Genomic DNA, 7,782 nt, shown 5'->3' on the forward strand with positions numbered 1-7,782 from the left:
AAAAGCAGATGGCCTTATGGAAAGAACAAGGTCTTAGGAGTTATAGGACCTGGGTTCTAAACCTGGCTCTGACAACTGCCTGCGGTGGGAACTTGGGCAAGTCACTTAACTTCTCTGTGTCTCAGTTACCTCATCTGTAAAATGGGTATTCAATACCTGTCTTCCCTCCTACTTAAGCTGCGAGCCCCTTGTGGACAGGGATTCTGTCCGATTTGATTAACTCATATCTAGCCCAGCAATTCCCTCTCAGGATTGCAGCTGGAGAGTTTCCAGTACTCTACCAGTCTTGGCTATAGGAGGGAGAGTCAAGCAGAGGCCTACCCGTTCCATTTGCAGCTTGGACAGTGGCTAGTGAGTGGAAGACAATCAGCTACAAGTCAAAACTCACCTGTGCTGGGCAGCAGGAGCATAGGAGAGAGTCAAGGGCTGAGACTCAGGTTTACTGTGTGGAAGGAGATAAGGGTAAACCACTTCAGTAATTTTACCAAAAAAAACTCTGTGGTTACTCTACCAGAATGAATGCAGTTGGAGGCGGGACATTCTGGGAGAGATGTTTCCATGGAGTCACTATGGGTCGGAGATGACTTGACAGCATAAGACAAGGCAAGACCTCAGCAATTAGAATGGTGCTGGACACACAGTAAGTGCTAAACAAATACCATCACTATTTTCATTATTATTATTCTGGTTCCCAATGCTGGGCAGGGGGTGGGAGAGGGAGGGATTTGTTTTAGTGAGTGGATGAGGGAGATAGGAATGATGAAAATTTCTTTTTCAGAGCAGGGTTTAGTTTCTACAGTTGCCTGTTGGTTGAAAGACAAAATCACTTTACTTTCGATCATTCATATTTATTGAGCATTTGCTGTCAGCAGATCACTGAACTAAGCACTTGGGAGAGGATAATATAACAGAGTTCATAGACATGTTTCCTGCCCACAATGAGCTTACGGTGTAGAGCGGGAGACAGGCATTAATGCAAATAAATAAAAGTGGGTGTAAAGAGGGCTGACTTCAAAGACCCTGGATGACCCTATTCCCCATTCCCTACTTCAGAGGATCTTAACTCTTGTGTGTCTTTTTATTTTTTCCGATGGTATTTGTTTAGCGCTTATTGTGTGCCAGGCGCTGAACTAAGTGCCGGGGTAAGTACAAGCTAATCAAGTTGGACACAGACTGTGACCCACACAGGGCTCACAGTCTTCATCCTCATTCATTCAATCATATTTACTGAGCACTTACTATGTGCAGAGCACTGTACTAAGCGCTTGGGAAGTACAAGTCAGCAACATAAAGAGATGGTCCCTACCCAACAACGGGCTCACAGTCTAGAAGGGGGAGACAGACAACAAAACATTTTCCAGATGAGTCAACTGAGGCACAGAGAAGTTGAGCATCTTGCCCAAGGTCATCCAGCAGACCAGTGGTGGAGCTGGGATTAAGAACTCTGACTCCCAGGCTTGTGCTCTATCCACTAGGCCAGACTGCTCCTCAAGGCAAGCGTAACCACAATTTACAGGGATATATTACCAGTCCCTAGATTGTGAGCCCTGTGTAGGACAAGGACTCTGTCTAACTAATTTTCTTGTATTTACTCAAACACCTAGTACAGTGTTTGCACATAGTAAGCATTTTAAAATACCCTAACTCACTCACTAACTAGGCCTAGAACTCACTCACTGACTTTTCAGCATAGAACATATCCTGCATGTTCTGGCCCTTTTCCCTTCTTCAGACTTTCCTCAAGTCTGCAGATAAAATGACCGGCTTTGGATTTTGTCCTTCTCAAAGATTCTCCAAAGAGCATCTCTCCAAACAAAAACCAAGTAAGAAATACTAAAAACCTGAAGGAGTCTGGAATCAGAAGTTTAGCTGACTTTACCCAAAGCATAAAAATGGAACTGTTTGATAAGCTACTGAAAATGCTGACAAATGGTATCTTTGTATAAGAGGCAGTAACACTTTTGCCTGTGGAGGTGAAAAACGAAACAGATGGCGGCTCTAAACGCAAGCCGTACAGATTTTAGCTGCACTTGTGTTTTTCTTAAACTTTTATTTTAAATACCGGGCTGGGAGGAAAGAGGTGTTTTGTTAGGCTAGGGCTTGACTTTTCCCCCCAAGAGTCTTTGAAGGCCCTTTACAGGTTTGGTCTGCAGGCTTCATTCTCTGTCAGTTTTCAGACTTTGTTGGTTACTGTGAAATTTCATAAGAACCAGGACAGCATATTCAGGTCAGATCAATACACTGCAGTTTTCCTCTAGATTTGAATTTCTGGTGTACACATGCACACTGGGAATCTAAAATAGGCTCTCTTCACAGTTTGTCTGCTCTGCCATTTGGGGTGTCATTTGGTGTCATTCTAGACTGTGAGCCTGTTGTTGGGTAGGGACCATCTCTATATGTTTCCAACTTGTACTTCCCAAGCGCTTAGTACACAATGCTCTGCACACAGTAAGCGCTCAATAAATACGATTGAATGAATGAACAAATGAATTTGGTGCAACGGAGTAGGTGCTTTAAGACTGACAAATGGAAATTAGCAGTAAACAGCAGGGTCAACTCAACAGCTCCCAGGATGGACTGTCTGGTTAATAAGACTGTGAGACTGTGCCTGACCTGATTACGTGGTATCTACCTTCAGGTGCTTAGTACAGTGCTTGGCACATCGTAAGCACTTAAATACCACAGTTATTATTATCATCATAATTCGTTTCTACAGTTGCATAGTGGTTAAATGACAGGATCACTTTACTTTCAATCACTCGTTTTTAATGAGGGCTTACTGTGTGCAGACCACTGTACTAAGCTTTCTGGAAGAGTAATAATAATAATACTTGTTAAGCACTTAATATGTGTCGAGCACTGTTCTAAGCGCTAGGGTAGATACAAGCTAATTGGGCTGGACACAGTCCCTGTCCCACATGGGGCTCATAGTCCTAATCCCCATTTTCCAGATGAGGTAACTGAAGCACAGAGAAGTGAAGTGACTTGCCCCAGGTCGCACAGATGCGAGTGGGATTAGAACCCAGACCCTCTGACTCCTAGGCCCATGCTCTTTCCACTATGTCGGACTGCTTCTCTTCCTGAATTACGGTGACTCAGGCATTGTGAGTATGGGCTAGAGGGAGTCAGAGTAAGGCAATTAGATTTCCTGGCAGCCACATTCCAAATTGTATAACCCTTGCTCAGTCGTGCTTTTCCAGGGTGTCTGTAAACTGGACAGTGGGTAGTTTATAAAGTTAGCAGCACATCTGCAACTATCAAATATCTATGAACAAGAGAGGAACTCTCTTTTTGGTCAGATGGTTTCATTTAAGAACTACAAGGTCAAGGGGCACAGCATGACCTCATCAAATTAGACCCAACTGAAAGAGGTGTTTAGCACAACAGAAAGGGGATAATTGGAAGGACATTAAATGCAAATGAAATGGCCATCTGCAAAGTTCAAAAAACACCTGATCTACAAAAGACATAAATCCTTCTCTGAGAGACCAAATTTTGGTCCTATTTTTCCACCTCAAAAATGACGGTAAGTACTCATTTCTCTATTATTGCTAAAATTCTCATTCGTGTCCCTCACTAATTTTTCCTGGGGGGCTCCCTTTAGGGATGGAGGGGGACAGGATTATTCATTCATTCATTCAATCGTATTTCATTCATTCATTCATTCAATCGTATTTATTGAGGGCTTACTGTGTGCAGAGCACTGTACTAAGCGCTTGGGAAGTACAAGCCGGCAACATATAGAGACGGTCCCTACCCGACAATGGGCTCACAGTCACAGACACACAGACAATGGGGGAGGGGCGATTGGGTAGGAAAGTGAGGAGAATTCCAATCTGCAGGTTCTTTCCTTCCTTACTAATGCTTGGGAGCACAGGGAGTATTGGCTGGATCATGAACTTGGTAGAGTCAGGATTAGAACCCAGGTCCTCTGACTCTCAGGCCCCACTCTTTCCACTAGGCTGTACTGCTCTCTGCAACACCTTACGCTGCAATCATGTGCCTCCCGCTGGTGATTTTTGCATCCTGTTGTAGGTGCCACCGCTCACGCTGCCACTGCTCCTTTCCAAGCTGCTGCAACCTGGGTGACATAGAGAGGGCACAGCAGGTGGTCACACCACCAACCATCTCCCAGAAGAGCCCAGCCTGAGGTCTAGAGTCAAGGGGGTCTAGCAGGGAGGAGCTGTGTTGGAAAGAAGCGCCTTGGAGTCAGAGGACCTGGGTTCTAATCCTAGCTGTTTGCTGGGTGACCTTGTATTTACCCCAAGCGCTTAATGCAATGCTTAGCACCTAATAATAATACTAATGATGACATTTAGTAAGCGTTTACTATGTGCAAAGCACTGTTCTAAGTGCTGGGGGGGATACAAGGTCATCAGGTTGTCTCACGTGGGGCTCACAGTCTTAATCCCCATTTTACAGATAGGTAACTGAGGTCCAGAGAAGTTAGGTGACTTGTCACACAGCTGACAAGTGGCGGAGCCGGGATTAGAACCCATGATCACTGACTCCCAAGCCCGGGCTCTATCCACTGAGCCACACTGCTTCTCTAGTAATAAATCAGTCAGTGGTATGTATTGAGTGCTTACGATGTGCAGAGCACTACACAGAGCTCTTGGGAAAGGAAAATACAACAGACTTGGTAGAGGTGTTCCCTGCCCCCAGTGAGATGCTTTTCTATCTACCCGATTAATTCACCTGCTAGAGAAACAGCATGGCCTAGTGGAAAGAACCTAATGGAGGCAGAAGGACCTGAGTTCTAATCCCGCTCTGCCGCTTGTCTGCTGTGTGACCTTGGGCAGATCATTTCACTTCTATGAGCCTCAGTTCCCTCATCTGTAAAATGCGGCTTAAGACTGAGCCTCATGTGGGACATGGATTGTGTCTGATAAACCCGTATCCATTCCAGCACTTAGTACAGTGCCTGGTACATAGTAAGTGCCTAACAGATACCATAGAAAAGGAGCTGAAGCGCTTAACAAATACCACTGATCCGTGAAATTTCAATTGCAAGACAACACCCCTCGGAACACTGAAGTGTGGATGCATTCTCTCCAACCCATTAGGAGCTTAAGTAGTTAGTTGAAAGAACTGCTTTTCTGAAAATAATGACCTTACGCACCTGCATGTTCCAAACCTCCAAGGAGGTTTCGCGTACCAGTAAATGAGGAAGTCAGAGAGAAAAAAAAGTCACCATGGGCTGAGATGAACAGGAATTTGACATCTCTTATGTTTTGGTCTCCGAGGATGGAAAACTCAACTGTGCTTTATGTTGTCTGGATATCTAGACTTTCCTCCAAGTGAATTCTTTTAGGGAATATCTAGGTCCACACATTGAGCACCCCGAGAAGAGGAGGAAGGATCTGGGCCTAGGGCCTGTGGATCTCTGGGGTGATTTCAAGAACAATTCGCATTTCAAGAGCATGGCTGGTGGCCATCTTCCTTCAGGACCAGGTCAGCCAGGAGTGAGTTGAGTTTCTGTTCCAGAGAAACAGCAGCCTGTGCAGGTAGTATGGGATTTATGGATTCAACTAGGAAATCTTGGGGCAGGGGGAGGGGGCGGGGTGCTCACATCTGGCCACAAGATGCTTTCCGAAACCCTGTCGGACAAAGAGGCTTGGTCCGAAAAGGTCGCGGTACGTTCAGCGGGATTGCAAATTGTGAAAACTGTAATGAAAGTGAATAAACTGCCGGTCACAACTCACGGTTTATCCTATTAAGAAGAACAAGTTAGCGAGCTGAGTGCTTGCATCTTTATTTGCAAAGCTCTGGGAGGGTGAGGAGGCTAGTGGCATCTTTGGATTTCTCTTCCCAACCACTGGTCTGCTCTGCTGAGGAGCCAGGGACCAGGGCTACTGGTCAACAAGAAGCAGAAGCTAGGCTCTCCCTGCTGGTGGCCAGGGAACCAGACCCGTGGACCTGATAGCTTCTCATCAGGTTAGAGCGACGAGGCTCTTCCTTTCCATTAAACAGGTGAACATAGCTACTTCAGTCATTCAGTCGGATTTATTGAGTGCTTACTATGTGCAGAGCAGTGCACGATGCGTGTGGGAGAATACAACACAACAATAAACAGACCCATTCCCTGCCCACAGTCAGCTTAGAGTGGTGAGGCAGACATCAGTACAAATAAATAAATTACAGAAAGTGCTGTGGGGCTTGGAGGGGGGAAGAGCAGTCAATGCCTCTGCAAGTGGGGGTGGGGGTCCCCAAAGGAACTGGTGGCTCTCTACAAGTCCCCCAGAGTTAGCAGCAGGACCCAGGAGCTCTCTGCCCCTTCAGACATCCTGCCTAGGGAGGGTGATGGGTTTACAAACAGGAATCTAGGTGGCAGTATGGAAGAACTACCCTAGAGGAGGAAGATTAGGCACATGAAGGGGGAGAGAGGGAGCATTAGACTAAACAACAGCTTCTTATTCCTGCTTTCTTAGAGCTCTGAGTGTGATCCAACACACCAAGCACGGTCCTAGGAGTCAAAAGACCCAGGTTCTAATGCCTCCTCTGCCACTGACACCGTATGACCTTGGACAAGTCATTGTAGCCTCTCTGGGACACGCTTTTCCTCATCGGTAAAATAGGGCTCATGAGACCTTCCTCTCCTTTCTTCACAACAGGGGGAGTGGGAGGACTCAAAGAGATAAGTAATGTAAAATTGAAAGCAGAGTGATAGTAAGAATAAGAATAGTAAGTATTGTATTTGTTAAGGCCTTGCTATGTGCTGTAATAAATACCACACAGTCAGATCGGACGCAGTTCCTGGCCAACGTGGGACTCAGAGTCTGAGGGGAGGGGAAAATGGGTATTTGATCCTCATTTTACAGATGAGGAAACTGAGGCACAGAGAATTTAAGGGACTTGCCTGAGGTGACCCAGCAGGAAAATGGTGAAATGGGGTGAACCCTGGTCTCTTGACTCCCATTTTTGTGCCCTCTCCCCTAAGCCATGCTGCTTGTATAAATCCCAGATAAAAATATCTCTTATCTTGTCCCTTCTTCTCCCTTACCCGTTTGCATCCCTCTTCCTTTACCGTGTTCCACACCTGGTATCTTCACCTTCATTTTGCATAGTAAAGTTCTGGTATTTGCTCTTTATGAACAAGGTCACATAACCAGGCCCCTATGAGAACCTTGCAGTGACATATGAAAACTCAACCTGTACCATTTCCTTAACCCTGAGCCTTTCTGAATCATTTTCCCAATCACATTGATTTTCAGACTGACAAATGGTTTGAGCAAGGGGTTATTTCTACAGTAGAGCTTTTTTTTGTTTAAATAGGAAGTGTTTTAGATATATACGTCTTCAAATCTACTAGAGAACATTGATAGCTGTATGAGGCTTATGGTCATCTACAGCACTTGCATTCCAGGCTGCTGCAGAGCTCTCTGAATAAATTGTACACTAGATTCTGAACTCCTCACTAGATTGTTAGCTCTTTGAGGGGAGGAATTGTGTTTCCAGCAATATTGTAGTGTATTCTCCCAAGTGCTCACCACACAGTAAGCTCTCCACAAATATCAATGATGGATTGAATTTGATCTACGGGTTTCTGAATGGTACTCAACATTCAATTCCCATCATCCACCTAAATGCCTAATCCGGGACAAAATCCCAGGACTCTTGGTAGGGAGCAGAAAGTTTCCTTTAGAGCCTCATGGGATGGCATCAGCTGTGTTGGTGCAAATACCTAATCTATGATGACTTTCAGGTGATATTACTTGGATCTGCTTGCCTTGGGATTTGCTTGATTTATTCTCCCCTCCCTCAGCCCCACAGCACTTATGT

At 45.4% G+C, this 7,782-nt stretch overlaps 1 non-coding gene across 1 annotated transcript; it reads left to right on the plus strand.

Annotated features, from left to right (window-relative positions):
- The first annotated feature begins 240 nt into the window (after positions 1-240).
- On the plus strand, positions 241-378 carry LOC119938856. Its single transcript, XR_005454553.1, has one exon. It is a non-coding gene; the product is annotated as a small nucleolar RNA SNORA7 (small nucleolar RNA).
- The last annotated feature ends 7,404 nt before the right edge of the window (positions 379-7,782 follow it).

Source organism: Tachyglossus aculeatus, chromosome 16, assembly GCF_015852505.1.
Source record: "Tachyglossus aculeatus isolate mTacAcu1 chromosome 16, mTacAcu1.pri, whole genome shotgun sequence".
In the NCBI taxonomy this organism is placed as follows: Eukaryota; Metazoa; Chordata; class Mammalia; order Monotremata; family Tachyglossidae; genus Tachyglossus; species Tachyglossus aculeatus.